Source organism: Ranitomeya variabilis, chromosome 6, assembly GCF_051348905.1.
Source record: "Ranitomeya variabilis isolate aRanVar5 chromosome 6, aRanVar5.hap1, whole genome shotgun sequence".
NCBI lineage: Eukaryota > Metazoa > Chordata > Amphibia > Anura > Dendrobatidae > Ranitomeya > Ranitomeya variabilis.
The window spans coordinates 50,042,755-50,062,373 of record NC_135237.1 but is presented as its reverse complement, the minus strand read 5'-3'; the positions used below and the strand labels follow the sequence as shown (position 1 = coordinate 50,062,373).

The 19,619-nt window shown below is 42.9% G+C and overlaps 1 protein-coding gene across 2 annotated transcripts in view; it reads left to right on the top strand.

The window, feature by feature from the left end:
- Positions 1 to 2,295: 2,295 nt before the first annotated feature.
- Positions 2,296 to 19,619, top strand: part of MPP7 (MAGUK p55 scaffold protein 7) — a 323,523-nt gene continuing 306,199 nt past the window's right edge. The window contains exon 1 of one of the 2 annotated variants that reach the window (XM_077268457.1): positions 2,296 to 2,448. The gene's annotated coding sequence lies outside the window, so the exon portion shown is untranslated. Of the gene's footprint in view, positions 2,543 to 19,619 lie in introns of both variants that reach the window. The other variant, XM_077268458.1, reaches the window with a different exon arrangement.

Below are 19,619 nucleotides of genomic sequence, written 5' to 3'. Positions count from 1 at the left end.
CCATCGCCCGCGTACAAGGGCCTGTGCACCGGCAAATCGCCTCCAGGTGTCAGCTGACCCTGACAGCTGACTCCCGGCTCTCAGTGCCAGGAACGGTCCCGCACTGCGCACCTCTCCCTCTACCCTTGGACTGAAGACCCCGCGACGTCATCGCGGGGTCCCAATCGTTGCCATGGTGACCTGATGTCATTATGATGACATCCGGGTCACCAGGCACTAGGAAGTTACTTAGATCATGCGCAGTACATAATCTAACTTCTGTCTGCAGAAGTGATCTTGCATTGCTATACCTTATAACTGCGATCACACTGCAGAAGGTGAAAGTCCCATAGTTGAGATAAGTAAAAAAGAAGTGAAAAAAAAAAACTTGTAAAAATATATTTTTTTAAATCACAAAATAATAATAATAATTAAAAAAAAAAATAAAAAAAAAAATATATATATATATATATGTATATATATTGTACCTATAAATACTATTATGAAAACAAACAAAACAATAAAAGTACACATACCAGTATTTGGTATCACCGCATCCAGAATGACCCAACCTATAAAACTGTCCAGCTAGTTAACCCCTTTAGTGAACACTGTAAAAAATAAATAAAAAACTAGGCAAAAACAATGCTTTTCCATTATTCCGCCGAACAAAAAGTGGAATAAAACGTGACTAAAAAGACAAATGTAAATAAAAATGGTAACAATGAAACCATCACCTTGTCCTGCAAAAATAAAGCTGCCATACACCTTCATCATCTGAAAAATAAAATATGTTATAGCTCACAGAATAAAGCGATGCAAAAATAATTATTTTTTTCTATAAAATAGTTTTTAGTGTGTAAAAGCGCCAAAACATAAAAAAAGATATAAATGGGGTATCGCTGTAATCATACTGACCCGACGAATAAAGCTGCCTTCTCAATCTTCTTACCACACGCAGAAGGGTATAAAAAAACAAAAAAAAACCTATTCCTGAATTGCTGTTTTTTTTCATTCTGCCTCCCAAAATAAAAAGCGATCACAGATGCGCCTTTTCTGGGGTGGCTGAGTGCTGATGTTTTTAGCCAGGGGGGCCAATATCCATGGTCCCTTCCTAGGCTATTAATATCAGCCCGCAGCTGTCTGCATAGGCTTTGCTGGTTATTAATTATGGGGGAAACCCACGTCATTTTTTGGGGGGGTCCCCCCATTTTAATAGCCAGTAAAGGCTAAGTATACAGCTGTGAGCTGATATTACTAGCCTGGGAAGCTCCATGGGTATTATCCCCTTCCCAGGCTATAAACATCTGCCCCCAGTCGCTGGCTTTCCCTCTGCTGGTTTTGAAAATTGCACGGGAGCCCACGCCATTGTGTTTCATAAAATAATGTTATTACAGACATGTCCCCTAATTTGCACACACTGTACTAATTGTATTTGTAAGTGACATCGATGTATATACCTATTCTATATGTATTTATTGTATGTAATCCGTCTCTTCGGCTCCTGCAGTGATTGTACAGAAGTCGGCAGATAAATTACCTACTATTCTTCTATTTCTCTATGTAATATAAATACATGTATATAGCTGTGTGTTACTGACATGTATATACTGTATATATGTATTCTATGTGTACTGCATAGATCTATTCTATCTTTTCTATTGTAATTGGTCAGTGTGATTTTACTGTACGCCGCACATGAATTACCGGCTTTTCAAAGGACACCAGTGCGTAAAAACCGGTTATTGGATTGCACTCGTCCGCTTTTCTCTGCCCTTAGTCCCAGTATAGTCCACCATGAACAGCCACGTCGCAGGGCGTTCCGGAAACACGGCTGTGTGAATACGGCCTTACTGAAAGGATTGTGACTTTTTTTACGTTAAACAGGTAAAAAAAATTGTTAAAGAGACAAAAATGAATCACCTATTAGTTTTCGCCAACTGATCAATCATTGTGCACTCAATATGGAACAAAATCAAATATAGGAAAAAAGAAAACGTGAGACCAATAAAAGTAAAAAAAAATAATCATAAATCAAATTAATGAATTGTGGTCTCTGTGTCAGTATTTGGGGGTGAAACAATAAGCTGCAAAATTTGTCAGAGTGGAAAATATTTTCTCATAAGAAGGATTGGTGGTCAGCGAGCAGCTGCAGGCACATTGTCGGCCCGTCACCTCCGCCTCTCCTCAGCGGCGCGGACACTGGAGGCGCGGACAGGTGCAGAGCTGGGTGCGCCACCTGAGGGACCAGCGCGCTACTGGGGCACTGACGTCACCGTGTCTGCGGTTTGTACATGATGTGGGCGTGTCCAGGCCCGGGCAGCCGTTGTGGGCGGTGCCTATCCTGGGATGGGCGTGGTAATCGGGAGAGGAGGGAGTGACGCCGCGGGTCCTGGTGCCGCCCGCTCTCTGCGCTGCGGGATCCGGGATTGTGTTGCGCACACAGCGCTCGGCGGACTCCGCGCTCCGGTAAGTGACTACCGGGAGGAGGCTCCTGTGTGTCCGGCTGTGCGGGAGGCGGGGCGCCCGAGGCGGTGACAGGTTCCTGGCTCCGGGGATGGAGGTGAGAGATCAGGGCAGGAGGAGATCGGGTTTACTGCATGTCAGCGGATCGGCGGGGCGCGCACATGTGTCACCCTGCGTCCGCCTGCTGCCCGGGGCTGAGACACCGGCTGTACCGGCGGACGGGGCGCATTGTCTGCTGCTACCGTGTGCTCCCATCATGGGCAGGGTTATATGTGTGCTGCTGTCATATGGATAGTGTGTGTATTATGTGTAGTGTTATAATGTGTGCTGGTGTCACATGGATAGTGTGTGTGTTATGGGTAGTGTTGTGTGTACTGTACTGATGTGTATTTGATGCTACAGTGTAATAGTATCATGTGTAGTGTTATATGTATATGTGCTGTCCTATACTGTGATATGTGTACTGATACCCTGTGTGTAATGTTGTGTATATCAGTGCACATATATAACACTACACAAATTACACTACACATGATACTATTAGCATCAAATACACATAATACATACAACACTACACATATGAGATCAGCACAGGGGACCGCACATACGCACCACAAATAACACAAACATAACACTACACATATACATCAGTACATATCATACACAATACATTACACGAGACACTATACATATGATACTAACAGCACACATTCATAATACACTACACATGATACTATTACACTGTAGCATCAAATACACATAACACATACACTACACATGATATCAGCACAGGGGACCACACATACATATCAGTACGCTGGAGCAGCACAAATACATATAACACTACACATATGATACACACAATACACTATCCATATGATAATTATACACTGTAACAGCACACACCACACTACACAGGGTATGTGCTGCCCCCTGCACTGATACATGTCCTCCCATTCTCACCTGTGGTGTTATTTGTGTAGCGTTGTGCACAGTGTTACCTGCAGACCTCGCTGACCTGTGTGCGGTACAGATACATGGTTACACCTGTGCAGTATTATTTTCTCTGTGTTGTGCTCGCTCTGTCCTGCTGTAGGTCCCCGGCGCGGTACAGTCCTGTGATATGATAGGGGTGAGCACACAGTATGGCGCTCGCTGCTTGTCCTGTGCACAGTGTTACCCGCAGACCTGGCTGACCTGTGTGCGGTACAGTTACCTGGTTACACCTGTGCAGTATTATTTTCTCTGTGCTGTGCTCGCTCTGTCCTGCTGTAGGTCCCCGGTGTGGTACAGTCCTGTGATATGATAGGGGTGAGCACACAGTATGGAGCTCGCTGCTTGTCCTGTGCACAGTGTTACCCGCAGACCTCGCTGACCTGTGTGCGGTACAGTTACCTGGTTACACCTGTGCAGTATTATTATTTTCTCTGTGCTGTGCTCGCTCTGTCCTGCTGTAGGTCCCCGGCGCGGTACAGTCCTGTGATATGATAGGGGTGAGCAGACAGTATGGCGCTCGCTGCTTGTCCTGTGCACAGTGTTACCCGCAGACCTCGCTGTATATTCAGTGACCGGTTTATGGATTTGCACTGGTTCCGGGTGACTAGTTGGCTCGTCTGTGCATGGCCACCAGTGTATGTGTATGGGTTTTCGTCCCTTTAGTTCCTGACCTGGTCCGGCCGGCTCACTACATGTGCTTCTACCATCCTGACATGTCGGTCCTTCAGTGATGGGTGCAGTCACCCGCTGTCATTTTGGTGCGTCCTCTGAGCACTGCTCCATGCTGTGTTTGGGAGTGGGGCGGCCATAGGGCCCGCGTACATGGTGTAAATGCTGAACCCGTTTTTCTGTTCTTCCTGCGCCTTTTCATCACTGAGATCCCCACCACCTTCCCTGCATTTAAATCCAGTCTTATTAGCCAACTGGGTGTGGTCTTTAAGAAGACGTCAACAGGGAAGAGATGCTGACCCCTCCCATTTGGATGAAGAGACTAGCTTTACATACAGTAGCAGAGACCATATCTCAGGAACTAAGAAAAAACGATGGCGGATTCAGGAGAACAGCGGCCTGTGCACCAGGTTAATAAAAAAGTGTCATTAGTGGCCACCACTTCTGTTATTTTAATTAATAGTTGTTTTTTCAGTTTCTAGAGATGAAGATTTGGATATAACATTTTTTTTTATATCATTTCGACATTCAGGAGTGTGGTAATAATCCTTGTGATGCAGATAAGAGATAAGACTGTTCACACCATTAAAGCTGGCTTAGTGGTCAAACTCGCTAATAATAAGAGGAGAGGCCGGCCTCCTAATGTGTGTGGAGGCATCCCGACTCCCCCCAATGGTCTGATGAGATAAGGAGTGGGCAGTAAAGACCCCGTACACATGAGACTAAGGTTGGCCGATACTGGCAGGATGGGACTACAGACTAATGTGTATGGGGACCTCCTGACTTCATCTGTCGGGTGGGCAGAAGGACCACTGGAGTCAGTGGTTTTCTCATAGAGGACGCATGAGCGATCTGGCACGTGTTGGGTGACCTCCCCCCATTAGCAGGCGTTTATTCTCCCGCGAGACCCCTCTCTTGTGCCTGTGCGATGCTTCACTATACATTGCTGGAGTGGGGAGGATGACATAAAAGATTAGAGAGATTTTGGATGGTTAGGAGCGAGCGCTGGCTAAGAAATGTAGTCGGCATAGTCGGAAGCAGACGTGGCCTGGAGTGGTGCATGTAAAAGGAGAGGGCTAGAGGTGGTGAAAGCGAGAAAATGAGCGAGCAGACTGCAAATAGAAACATTGCAACAAAAAAAACAAAAACCCCAAAAAGCAATTTTGACTGCCCTATTCTCTTGTTCCCTGGGAGATAAACTGCTAACATAGTATAGTACTCCAACTCCTGTCTTCCCACTGAAGAACACATGCATGCTCATTCGATGTGAGTGTACATATGTATAGGGAGGTTGATAAATATCAGCTATGGTTAATTGCCTGAACTTATAGGTTATAGTGGGTCAGATCAAAATGGGACGAATGGGCCCTAAATATATTAATTACTTGGCTTCGTAGGATGCACAGAAAATCAGACAGGGTGGCTCAGTGGTTAGCACTGGTGCTTTGCAGCTCGAGGGGTTCTGGGTTCAAATCCCACTAAGGGTATGTGTCCACGTTCAGGATTGCATCAGGATTTGGTCAGGATTTTTCATCAGTATTTGTAAGCCAAAACCAGGAGTGGGTGATAAATACAGAAGTGGAGCATATGTTTCTATTATACTTTTCCTCTGATTGTTCCACTCCTGGTTTTGGCTTACAAATACTGATGAAAAATCCTGACCAAATCCTGATGCAATCCTGAACGTGGACACAAACCCTAAGGGCAATATCTGAAAGGAGTTTGTATGTTCTCCCCGTGTTAGCAGGGGTTTCCTCCCAATCTCCACAGACATACTGATAGGCAATGTAGATTGTGAGCCCCAATGGGGACAGCGATGATGGAATATGATGGTGCTATGTAAGCGAGTAAAATAAATAAATGATAATCAGACGCTTCATACACAGCCGATATAATGGAAATCTGCTGGTGAATCTCTCAATTACTGCCATGCTTGAAGGGTTAACTCCGTTTTAGTTTGGTGTCACTAATAGGCCACTTTTTAGTGCTAATTCCAAGGGAACATAAACCTGCACGGAATATCTGTCCTTTATTCTTTGGGTGCTGCGCTGTAGGTGATGTGTGCGCCCGGTCCGCGCCGGGGTCAGGTCCGCGCTCGCTCTGCGCTCAGGTCTCATTGTCTGTGCTGGGGCGAGAGTTTGTACTTTGGACCTTCCAGTATTCGAAATCTAAAAGCCCCATAGATAACCGCAAATACTCCGGACGGTCACTGCTAACATGGATATGTGACCTTTACATATGTTATTGGATATGTAGCCTGTCAGGCCCCAACACTTTCTGCACCGATGTCCTTTATCTGATCAGTCCTATGAGGCCAAGTTCACATCTGACCGTCTGCAGACGTATGAAGAATGTGTAGGACCTTAGACGTCAGAAGCCAGTGCTGTACGTATATTACCGTACATCAGCCTGAATTTTATACACATCCATCTATATTTTTTTATTTAAAAAAAGTTTCCATTTTTTTTTTCTTTTTATTTTCCATAATAGCTTTTAACGGTGCAGACATGAAACACACGCATTTTAGACGTATCGAAATATCCTGTTATACACTTTAATATCTAATCATATTTCATGTTAATTTTTTTGGGTGGGGGGGGGGTGTGCAAAAAAAAAAATGGTCCAAAAAATGCTGGAAAGAGTGTTAACTGTGCAGATGCTGCCAGCACGGGGACTGTCCAATCATATCCAAAGGGAGTGACTGCAGCTCCTCAACCTGACTCAGTGAGTAAGTGCCTCGCCGGTCTACTTATTGTTCATGAGCATTCAGTGAGGTGATGTATACGAGATGATTTCATTCAAATATAGGCAGTTTTATAGAACAATAAAAGTACTGGAATACTTGAATAATAGACTGAAAGGTCATGGGCACTGAATAAAAGCTCCTCTCTGGTCTCAGTCTACCACCCTACCCGTGCCCTCCGCTCCGCTAATGACCTCAGGTTAGCATCCTCAATAACACTGGCCAACAGTGAAAATGTTTCTGAAATGAAAATAGCTGGTTTGTAATAATTTTAGCATCCTAAAAACGAATATGTTACTTAAAAATCATTATTAGCTCTTGTTGCTGAGATACAGGTCATTTAAGATTATTATGCAGGAAAATAGGGAAATTTTGAATTTTCAACAAATGTGTATTGGTAAACCTGATTACAGACCTGTTGAACCAATGTCAGCCATTTTATAAATTGTGTCTGCATAGTTTGTACTAATTGAAGTCTCTTTCTCTTGTTGCAGTAATTTTGTGGAGAGAATTTACACTTTGAAAATGCCTCGTAAATGTGCAAATATTGTTAACAATTTTTGTTACGTGTGTGGTTATGTGACATTTGCCAACCAAAGAAGACCAATTACTCCACTTGTGAAGACTGCTTACCATCATTACTTTGCTTATACGTGGCACTTAAATACGTGGCACTTATACGTGGCACTTAAATACGTGGCACTTATATACGTGGCATTTTGAGACCTATAATTTTTCCACATTTTGGTCCACAGAGTCATGTGAGGTCTTGTTTTTTGCGGGACGAGTTGACGTTTTTATTGGTAACATTTTCGGACACGTGACCATTTTTTATCACTTTTTATTCCGTTTTTTGTGAGGCAGAATAACCAAAAACCAGCTATTCATGAATTTCTTTATACCGTTCTGCGTTTGGTAAAATTGATAAAGCAGTTTTATTCGTCGGGTCAGTACGATTACAGCGATACCTCATTTATATCATTTTTTAATGTTTTGGCGCTTTTATACGATAAAAACTATTTTATAGAAAAAATAATTATTTTGGCATCGCTTTATTCTGAGGACTATAACTTTTTTATTTTTTTGCTGATGATGCTGTATGGCGGCTTGTTTTTTGCGGGACAAGATGACGTTTTCAGCGGTACCATGGTTATTTATATCCATCTTTTTGATCGCGTGTTATTCCACTTTTTGTTCGGCGGTATGGTAATAAAGCGTTGTTTTTTGCCTCGTTTTTTTTTTTTTTTTCTTACGGTGTTTACTGAAGGGGTTAACTAGTGGGACAGTTTTATAGGTTGGGTCGTTACGGACGCGGCGATACTAAATATGTGTACTGTACTGTGCAATTTATACTCTTGTAATGAATTCTTCTCGCTACCTACAGCACATACTTCCATGGCGTGTATCTAAAAAACGAGAGCTAATTAAACAATTCTGTGGGTATATTTGAGTTTCTCGACCCAAAATTAGTAATATTTGCCTATTTTCATCAAAGAAACATAAAAAAAGTTGTTTTTTGTTGGCCTGTGTAATCAGAACCTCCCACTCCCGTCTCCAAGACTTTTCACATGCTGCGCCGATTCTTTGGAATGCACTACCTAGGTTAATACGATTAATCCCCAATCCCCACAGTTTTAAGCGTGCCCTAAAAACTCATTTGTTCAGATTGGCCTACCGCCTCAATGCATTAACCTAACTATCCCTGTGTGGCCCATTCAAAAAAAAACCCCAAAACCATAATCAGGTTCCTCGCATCATGTTCTCATACACTTTATGCAGTTAATAGCCCTCTGTGTCTGTACTGCTACATACTTAGGCAGTTAACTGGTTCATGCAGCTTTACATGAACACCCGAGCCTTACACTATGGCTGGTCCAAATAACTAAAGCAATTGTTACCATCCACCTCTCGTGTCTCCCCTTTTCCTCATAGTTTGTAAGCTTGCGAGCAGGGCCCTCATTCCTCCTGGTATCTGTTTTGAACTGTGATTTCTGTTATGCTGTAATGTCTATTGTCTGTACAAGTCCCCTCTATAAGTTGTAAAGCGCTGCAGAATATGTTGATTCTATATAAATAAAATTATTTATTTTTATTATTATTATTTGGGGGCCTGTCTGGCTCCTTTAAATAAAATTGCACTATGTTTCAGTTTGCAATCTTCATTACTTCATTTACTTTCTGGCCTCCTGATAAGCAGTTTGTAGCCTGATCCAAGGTTCTGGTTTCTCTTCTCATGTGGGAGTGTCCCTCACAGGAATATAGGCTGGATGTGAGCTCTGTGTATATCTATACAGATCTCATACTGCTCTTTCCTTATTGTCTGTCACCTGTTTTCTGTGCTCTCCTGGAGATACTTTCTTTTTTCCAATGCAGTTTTGTGTATGGCCTTCCTTCTGCCATCTCTAACATTGAGGGGAGCAAAAAAAAGTCTCAGAACCAGCAGCTCTTAATAGATTTGTAACATTTTTGCAGGGCTTTTGGCTAAAATAAAATGGTGACACCCTGCAGCAACAGCATGATAGAACTTTTTTTTAAAAGGGTTGCTCAACCTTGGGTCTCAAGTCTACAGTCACCCTGACCCTATGTGACTGCAGACCTGTGAATCCTCAGTGCGCTTTCTCAGGATTCTCTGGAGGCAACAGGCAAGTGTGTGTCCACAAGTTTGTGATTTGCATACATGCGGTCACATACTGACTAGACACGTGCAGCCTCGCTCAATGCAAGTGAATTGGTCAAGGCCGGATACAGTCTAGTCGGAATGTAGCTGGAAGTATGCAAATTGCATAACCATCCGCTCCTGCCACCGGAAAATAATGACTGCACACTGTGAGGGTTCACAAGTCTGCAGTCACGTAAAGTGATGGCAGACTTGAACGCCAAGCCTGGATAACACACAGGCATAGGAGCAGTGGGTACAGTATAGACTAATATGCCTCGTTGGGTCTCTGAGCAGCTGGGTGATGACCCTATGGGCTTTCTAATGGGCCCAGCGGTGACTTGTATGACTGATCTCTGGGGGCTAGTATTGTGATATAGGTTTCTTTATATGCATTATTTATACAGAAAACCTGTGGCTTTAACAGGACTGCATCCGATTCTTGTTTGCTATTAAGTTTTGCACACTGTTGGTTCATACGCTTGCCATTTTTTATTTTCTCTCCCTTATGGGCTTAAATGGGTGAGATTGATCAGCAAAAATGTACTAGAATGGGACATGCACTGAGATTTTCTTTTATCCGTCAGAATAAAAAATGAGAAATGTGACTGCCATGGGTCCGTGTGCTATGCATCGTACAGCTGGCAAAGAAAAAATAGTGGAGGAAAATTATTCCTAATAGGTTCGGCTCTTGTTAGCTTTTTTTTTTTTTTTTTTTTTTCTTATGACAGTTTGCAATCCTCATATAAATTATTGAAAGGTAATATTTTAGGATGCCGTTCAGCAGCTACACCCTTGTGTGAGGGAACAAAATAGGAGTAATAAATCTATTCTTCCCAGCCGTCCATTCATGTAGATGATGTGCTTCTGATCTGCGGTGCACCTGCCTCTCCTCTCTGCTCTGGGGATGACCTCTCCTCTCTTGGGAAAGCCTGGCGTATTTACCAGCTGTATTTATATGCACCAGGGGCCGTCAGTCTCCCAGCGCCAGGCCTGTCATTTGTCACTCTTGTGAGCGCTTTATGCATTTGCTGGGGATGTAGACATTATGTAGATTACATAACGCTCTGTTTTATATGTGACTTGTCTTTTTCCGGGGACTAAGAAGCCAACATTATGATTACACCCTGCGGGATTGTTGCTTTCCTCTCTACTGCGTCCTTGAAATGTGCTTCAGCCTCTATAGAGAGATCTGTGCGCCTAGAACCAGTGCCACCCTGTTAGCGGTGGTGGTTAATGAATGTGTGCGGGCAGCCGGCCGATCTGCTGCAGGGTGGTAATGTCTGGTGCGTGCTCCAGGATTTAGGGTTTATTTTATGGGTAACTAGGGCCTTGTTCTCATGCTGCGTACAATACACATATGTATTTGTTCCTTTTTTTTTTTTTTTACCCCATTAATTGATTTGCTGCATCTTGGCAAATTCTCAGCAGGGCTGAAAGTGCACAAGGAAATAAATTCGGCGTGTGCGTGAGATTCAAAAATGTCATTGAGTATACGGGTACTGAAAATTGCTGCATATTTTCTGCACCAAATACACTGCTTATTAAAAAAAAGCAAGAACCCTGCAAAAACCATCACATGTGAACATACCCCTAGTACCACGTCATACTGCCTATTCAAGCATTTTTCTTATATGTGAAGAGGGAATAATTTTCTAGCCCATCTGGCCTTTTACCCATAGATTACAATGACCCCACTAATGCCGAAATACTACCAATATAAATTGGTCATTATTGGTGCCTATGTCACGTGATATCACATCCTCAAGGGAGTTTAAAGCTTCCTAATGTGTAAGCCAATTTATCCAGAGGTTCCCATGTACAGGCGTATATGCTGAAATCCAGGTCCCCACGTTCTGGGCGTTTATGCCAAAATCCAGGTCCCCACGTTTTAGATGTATATGCCAAAATCGAAGTCCCCACGTTCCGGGAGTATATGCCAAAATCCAGGTCCCAAAATATATTTCAAAATCGAGGTCCCCACATTCTGGCGCATATGCCAAAATCCAGGTCCCCATGTTCTGGGAGTATATGCCAAAATCCAGGTCCCCACGTTCTAGGTGTATATGCCAAAATCGAAGTCCCCACGTTTTGGGCGTATATTCCAAAATCATAATCAAGTTTGCATTATATGTTTCACAATGGAAACCAATAAAATGGTGACGTACATTGTAGTTTCTGTCTAGGGTTTAGATCGAGGAACACTCCTGACATATATCTCTGATGGAAGTAGGTCGCAGTCTAAGGTTTACTTGCATGTTAGATTACTGTTGTTCAAAGTTGCTTGACCGACAGCTATGTCAGTTTCTTCATACACGTGCACTCTCAGCTCGGCTGAGCATACATGTGTTGCCAATAGGAAGAAGGCAGGTGATAGCTCATCTCCCAATGAACAACAACTGCTCCCAGTTGAGGAACAACTACCTGATCCTCATACCCCCTTCTCACAAGTCTGCCATTGGAGGGAAGTTGGGATACCCTCACACACATTACCTGGTCCTGCTGAAGTTTGGTGGTTTTAACCAGTATTCATCTGAGTATGGCTAGCTTAAAGGGGTCCTTCAGAAATAGAAAGGCGTTGCTATTTTTTCCCCCAAAAAAATCAGCACCACACCTATCCTAGTAGCTCTATTGAAGTGAACTGCAATACCACACACTACCTGGAGACAGGTGTGGCACTATTTTGTGGAAGAATTACCATGTTGTTCTCATTTTGGACAGAACATTTCTCTGTGTTGCCACAAACGAAGACTCGTTAAGGCTGATTTCATACTTCCCTAGTTCATGGACCAAGCAGCATGGACTGCGATGTACTGGACCGGCCGTGGGTATGCTGACCTGACTTCTGTGGGGCTGTGGAGTTGAGGTCCGCCGGCCGGTCCTTACCTTGTGGTCCAAACTCTTGAATGTTGGAAGTGTAAAACCGCCCTAAATCCCATGTTGTGCCTGAGTCCTGTGTAGGGCGGTATCAGCAGAGGCCTCCAATATTGTGTTTTCCTTGGCAGGCACATACGTGGGCAGCGGCGCTGCCGTTTGTTGTGTGCACATAATGAACCCATTAGTTGCTGTCCCCCTGCGCAGTAGCTCCTGTTGTGCCAGATGAGCTCATGTTTTCTGGGCCGTGCCAACCTTCCATTCATAAATAAATAAAAAGTGCAGCTATTAGCTGATCCGCCGCTGATACCGGGTCCCCGCTGTGATCGCTGCAGGAAGAGCTCCATACTGGGAGCCGGGGTTTCCATTGTTTTCTTAAGCAAACGTTAAGGTAACAATTGTGCCGTGATCAGACGTTGTTATTGCTGCACCGTCAGGTTCTGATTTATTGCTTTATCTGGCTGCATTACCAGTGTTCTGCACAGTGCACCCTGCCCATACCATGAGATGTAGTGTGAACAGGCTCTCCAGCACGGCGTCCTTCCTACCTGAAACCTTATTGTCATCATCAATGGAGGGGCACGGATATATGCTCCCTATAAGGCTCCATATTCTTCATGTGTTTTTTTTTTTTCTTTCTTTAACTATTATTTTTTTGTCTGCTGATTTTCATTGCTGGATTTTGCACCAAGTTCTCCAACGGGTTGATTAATTATTACTTTTTTTTTTTTGCAACCTCTTTAAAGCAGAAAAGTTGCATGGCCTTTAATGATGTCAATAGCGGAAATGAAATTTTGTAACTCTGGATCCCAATTTTTTCTTTTTCTATCCATACGGAACCCTGGATGCATTGCAGAAACGCCGTGTGAACTGGACCTTAGGTCCTCATGTACAATAACGTTAAAGCAAAGCCGGAAACAACAGAACAGCTGTTGATATGAGTGTTCTGTGTAGGTGCACATTCACACACTAGACAAATCTACCCTAGAATCACTAGATGCCCCGCAGTGAGAAAATGGTAGTAATACATGTAAAACACATAGGGTTCATAGGTCCATAAAGTTCAACCTTCCTACATCAATTGTACATTTTGCCACTGATTTAACTATAACCCACAATGTTATGTATAGCAAGGGAATCATCCGGTCCTGTTATAAAAGCTGTTATAGTGTCGGCCGTTACTACCTCGTGTGGTTGGCATTCCACATTCTGATTGCTCCAACTGTAAAGAACCCTTAACTATTTAGCTGTTGGAATCGCCTTTCTTCCACCTGTACTTAGTGCCCCCCTGGTCCTTACTTCGGTCCTTGGAAGGAACAAGTTATTTGCCATTACTGGCCACACACATATTTATACATGTAAATGAGATCCCCTCTGAGGCATGTTTTTTCTTAACTAAACAAGCCCAACTATTCCAACCTCTCATCATAGCAATAATCCAGCTGCCTGCCTTTGTACTGACTCTTAACTTCTGAATATTCTTTTTAAAATGTGGAGCCCAAAACTGGATCCCATATTCTAGATGTGGCCTCACCCGTGATTTATGAAGAGGTAACAATATGTTGGGATCGCGGGATTTTATCTCTTCCTAAAATCTTGTTTGCTTTTGCGGCTGCTGCTTGACATTGAGTGCTGCTGCTCAGTTACTTGTAACCAGACTACCCAAGTCCTTCTCCCGTTCTGTAGTCCTAAGTACACTCATTCAATGTATATGCAGCAATAGGATTGCTCTGTCCTGGGCGCATTACTTTACATTTATCTACATCAGTATTTCCCAAACTCCAGTCCTCACGGCCCCCACAGGTCATGTTGTCAGGATTTCCATAGTGTTGCACAGGTGAGACAATTCCTGATGCCTTGATGATACTTCCACTACTTGTGCAATACTAAGGAAATCCTGAAAACATGACCAGTGGGATCTGTGAGGACTGGAGTTTGGGAAACACTGATCTACATTAAATGTCATTTGCCAAGTGTTTGCCCATCAGACATCTTATGCAGATCAACATTTGACATTTTGCCGTTCCACAGGCAGGTAACAACACAGTAAGGAGACACATTTAGATGTCTTTTGTGTAAATCAAGTCATTTAGATGTCTTTTAATTATTTCTTTAGAGCTGTCTCGCTTTGGTCAGGAGATCCTTGGCCAGGTCATCCATTCCCGTCTGATCTTGAACCGATTTGTACAGACATCTGAATTTGCCGTAAGGCACATATTATGCCCCCGTCTAATGTGAGGCCTAGTGACACTGAAGTTGGGGTCCATCCTGACTGGGTACATCTACTCACAGTTGTATGGCTTTTACTCTTTTATGATAAAAAGCAAAGGCAGCTAAGTACCCTATGTTTTTTACATGTATTATTACTATTTACGGTATTTAGTGACTGCAGGATTTCAAGGTTATATAGAATGCCATTCAGTTAAAGGGAAGATATTGACATAAAATAACCTTTGTTTAATCAGATTTTTGTTGATTTTTTTTTTTTTGTGTGTGGGCACTTTTAAAAAAATAAATAGATAAAAAGTAGAAATCTTGCAGTTTTCTCACTGGCAGCTGGAGATTTTTTTTTTAGCCTCTAATTTACTTTTGTTTCAGGAAACAACACCTGTACATAGCCACAATAGTCAGATCTCAACTATATCTTTTAAATTGAAGTGTTTTAATGAGCATTTACCAATGCTATTCGGAGGGAGCAGGAGCATCTGTGACATCGCCTATTTTGATAGGTGGATCTTGTGTTATCAACTGTGTTAACTGTCATTGAAATCACGCCTCTGGTGATAAGGAGTCTGCTGAAAACTTTTCTTGAAAGGACTGGAGTATGTACAACTCATATATTCCCTCCGGTCCCGAGTCTGAAACAGATGAATCCCTGCAGCTCCATTTCTCCAATTCTGCTACTTTACAAGACACTTCCCCACACCAGCCCCACTTAATAAGCCAATTGTCACCTACCGGACTCTTTTTCTCTCGGCATCTGCCACCTGATTATTTTGCTGGGAGAGTACTGTAATTTGAGAGACCAGCAGAGGACACAAGCAGCAATATGGAAAGAGGCTGTAGGTGATTTATCGTGTGTTTTTTTTTTTTTTTTTTTTACATCACCTTTGGCCACATTAATAACCTCCCTTTACATTATTCTTACGTTCATAACTCTTTGAAATGCTGCCTATGCTGCTGTGATCACAGGACTTTTAGATTGTAAGTTCTATATACAAGAATACCAACGGCTCGTATTTCCCCATTTAGGTAATGTATTTAAGTTTCCAAGATTGGAAAAAGAATGGCTGCAAAAATGGAAAATGTGATTAAAAAAATCATGATAACCAGTCCCTGCTCTGGTGCTTTGCTTCCTCCCGGTGTTTCTTTACCTTGCTGTATTGGTAAGGTCTTCCCATGTTTGTAGTCGGCCATGCGGCCATTATCCAAGTTTCCATAGTAGTATGTAAAAGAGGACAACAGTTGATTTGATTGCGCACCATGTAGTCCCTTTTTCCTGTGTTGGTGCTGCTGGGAACTTGAGCGCTTGCTGCCAGATTTCCCCAGATTACTGCTGATTTATGGGGGTCACGGGACCTTTCTAACTTGCAGAGTTTAGTCCATTAAAGTTATTCTGGTGTGAACAAGGTCTGGCTTGTGTTTCTGCAGGATTAGGATGTAGTCTACCAGCCGAACAGTGACACACACAAATGAATTTGTTTTTTGTTTTGTATTGAGCCTAAATGACCATTTGTCCAGAGTGAATATAAAGCATCTGAAGTTGCACGACCCCTTTATAGGACAGCTATGCTCACAATAGAGGACGACCCCTCTAAGGCTATGTGCACACGTATTTTTTAGCTCTGCAGATTTTTCTGCAGCGGATTTGATAAATCCGCAGGTAAAAGGCACTGCGTTTTACCTGCGGAATTACCGCGGATTTTGTGCGGATTCCACCTGCGGTTTTACACCTGCGGATTCCTATAGAGGAGCAGGTGTAAACCGCTGCGGAATCCGCGCAAAGAATTGACATGCTGTGGAATGTAACCCGCAGCGTTTCTGCGCGGTATTTTCCGTAGCATGTGCACTGCAGATTGTGTTTTCCATAGGTTTACATTGTACTGTAAACGCATGGGAAACAGCTGCGGACCAGCAGCTGCGGATCCGCAGCAAAATCCGCAACGTGTGCACATACCCTTAGGCCGGCGTCACACTTGGCGTAAGACAATACGCCACGTATTATACGTCCGTACTACGGCCGTAATACGGAGAAATGTTCCCAAAATATTGATCCGTAGTCAGGGTGTTTCAGCGTATTTTGCGCATGGCATCCTCCGTATGTAATCCGTATGGCATCCGTACTGCGAGATTTTCGCGCAGGCTTGCAAAACCGACAACTAATGGATTTATGTGCTCAAATGTTAGGGAAAACATATATACAGTAATATATATATATATATATATATATATATATATATATATATATATATATATATATATATATATATATATATATATATATATATATATATATATATATATATATGTCATTGTGACACATATATATATATTCTGTATTTAGATTTCAATCAGCGCGATCTGTGTGAAAAGCCGGTAATTCAATTGCCGGCTTTGCATTTCTCCTGCCTAAACCCGACAGGATATGAGACACGGTTTACATACAGTAAACCATCTCATATCCCCCTTTTTTTTGCATATTCCACACTACTAATGTTAGTAGTGTGTATGTGCAAAATTTTAGCGCTGTAGCTGCTTAAATAAAGGGTTAAATGGCGGAAAAAATTGGCGTGGGCTCCCGCGCAATTTTCTCCGCCAGAGCGGTAAAGCCAGTGACTGAGGGCAGATATTAATAGCCTAGAGAGGGTCCATGGTTATTGGCCCCCCCGTGGCTAAAAACATCTGCCCCCAGCCACCCCAGAAAAGGCACATCTGGAAGATGCGCCTATTCTGGCACTTGGCCACTCTCTTCCCACTCCCTGTAGCGGTGGGATATGGGGTAATGAAGGGTTAATGCCACCTTGCTATTGTAAGGTGACATTAAGCCAGATTAATGATGGAGAGGCGTCAATTATGACACCTATCCATTATTAATCCAATTGTAGGAAAGGGTTAAAAAACACACACACACACACACATGATTAAAAAGTATTTTAATGAAATAAACACAGCGGTTGTTGTAATAATTTATTGTTCTCTCAAATCCATTTGCAGTCCCTCGCTTGGCAACATAATAAACGCACAAGATACATACCTTCTGATGTACTGTCAGGTCCAACGATGTAATCCATCTGAAGGGGTTAACTAATATTACAGGCAGGAGCCCTGCTATAATGCAGCTGTGCTCCGTGCTTGTAATTCCTCTGCGAATGAATGAAATGTAGGTCATTGACCTACATTTCATTCATTCGCGGTGAGGCGCCCTCTGGTGGATGTTCTCATGAACTGCAGCCTGGGAACTTTTTCCCACGCTCCAGGTCATATGAGGACATCCACCAGAGGGCGCCTCACCGCGAATGAATGAAATGTAGGTCAATGACCTACATTTCATTCATTCGCAGGGGAATTATAGCAGGGCTCCTGCTTGTAATATTAGTTAACCCCTTCAGATGGATTACATCGTTGGACCTGACAGTACATCAGAAGGTATGTATCTTGTGCGTTTATTATGTTGCCAAGCGAGGGACTGCAAATGGATTTGAGAGAACGATAAATTATTACAACAACCGCTGTGTTTATTTCATTAAAATCCTTTTTAATAATGTGTGTGTGTGTTTTTTAACCCTTTCCTACAATTGGATTAATAATGGATAGGTGTCATAATTGACGCCTCTCCATTATTAATCTGGCTTAATGTCACCTTACAATAGCAAGGTGGCATTAACCCTTCATTACCCCATATCCCACTGCTACAGGGAGTGGGAAGAGAGTGGCCAAGTGCCAGAATAGGCACATCTTCCAGATGTGCCTTTTCTGGGGTGGCTGGGGGCAGATGTTTTTAGCCACGGGGGGGGGCCAATAACCATGGACCCTCTCCTGGCTATTAATATCTGCCCTCAGTCACTGGCTTTACCGCTCTGGCGGAGAAAATTGCGCGGGAGCCCACGCCAATTTTTTCCGCCATTTAACCCTTTATTTAAGCAGCTACAGCGCTAAAATTTTGCACATACACACTACTAACATTAGTAGTGTGGAATATGCAAAAAAAAGGGGGATATGAGATGGTTTACTGTATGTAAACCATGTCTCATATCATGTCGGGTTTGTGCAGGAGAAATGAAAAGCCGGCAATTGAATTACCGACTTTAAACTAACACCGCTGCGTATTTCTCGCAAGTCACACTGCTGGTCCGTGTGGAATCCGTATTTTTCTCGCCCCCATAGACTTTCATTGGCGATTTTTTTGCGCAGTACGCTGACAAACGCAGCATGCTGCGATTTTGTACGGCCGTAGAAAGCCGTATAATACTGAACCGTAATATACGGCTAATAGGAGCAGCCCCATTGAGAATAATTGTGCCGTATGTTATGCGAGTTTTACGGACGTAGTTTCTGCGCTCTTACGTCCGTAAAACTCGCCAGTGTGACGCCGGCCTTATAGTGTGTTTTCTCATGTTAATTCTGTACCTTCTAAAATCGACTCTGGTCTTATTCACACGTTGTGTTTTTGCAGTGGAAAAAAATGCAGCATTTTACTGTAGCAGCAAAGTGAATGAGATATCTGAAATCTCATGGACACGTTGCTTATTTGTTTTCCTTGCAGAATTTCTTTAAGCTTTTTTCATCCATTTAAATAAAGAAAGAATAAAAACACATAAAAAATGACTGGATTTTATGCAGCATTTTTCCTGCCAGCACAACAGGAAAATCTGCAAATACTAAACTTGTGCACATGCCTTAATATTTCACATTTAATGTCTTATCCCAGTGCAAATCATATTCAAGCTGCTCTGCGGAGCCAAGCGTGAATGTCTGTGGAGGTTGTACATGGATGTGGGCGAAATGTGCATTCTGCCCACCGCTGTCTAATGTGGACGGTCTAATGCTGATCTGATGATATTTGCTAAACTACAGCAATCACAGGGATACAACGACAGAGAGGGACCAGAGGATTGCAGTGTCGGGTTACACGAGCTCCTGCACTTATTAGAACTGCTTCACCATCTTATTAAACAGTGCAGGTTTCCTTACTGTCATGGCAAGGGTTAATCGGTTCATTTGATCTCCTGGAGCTCT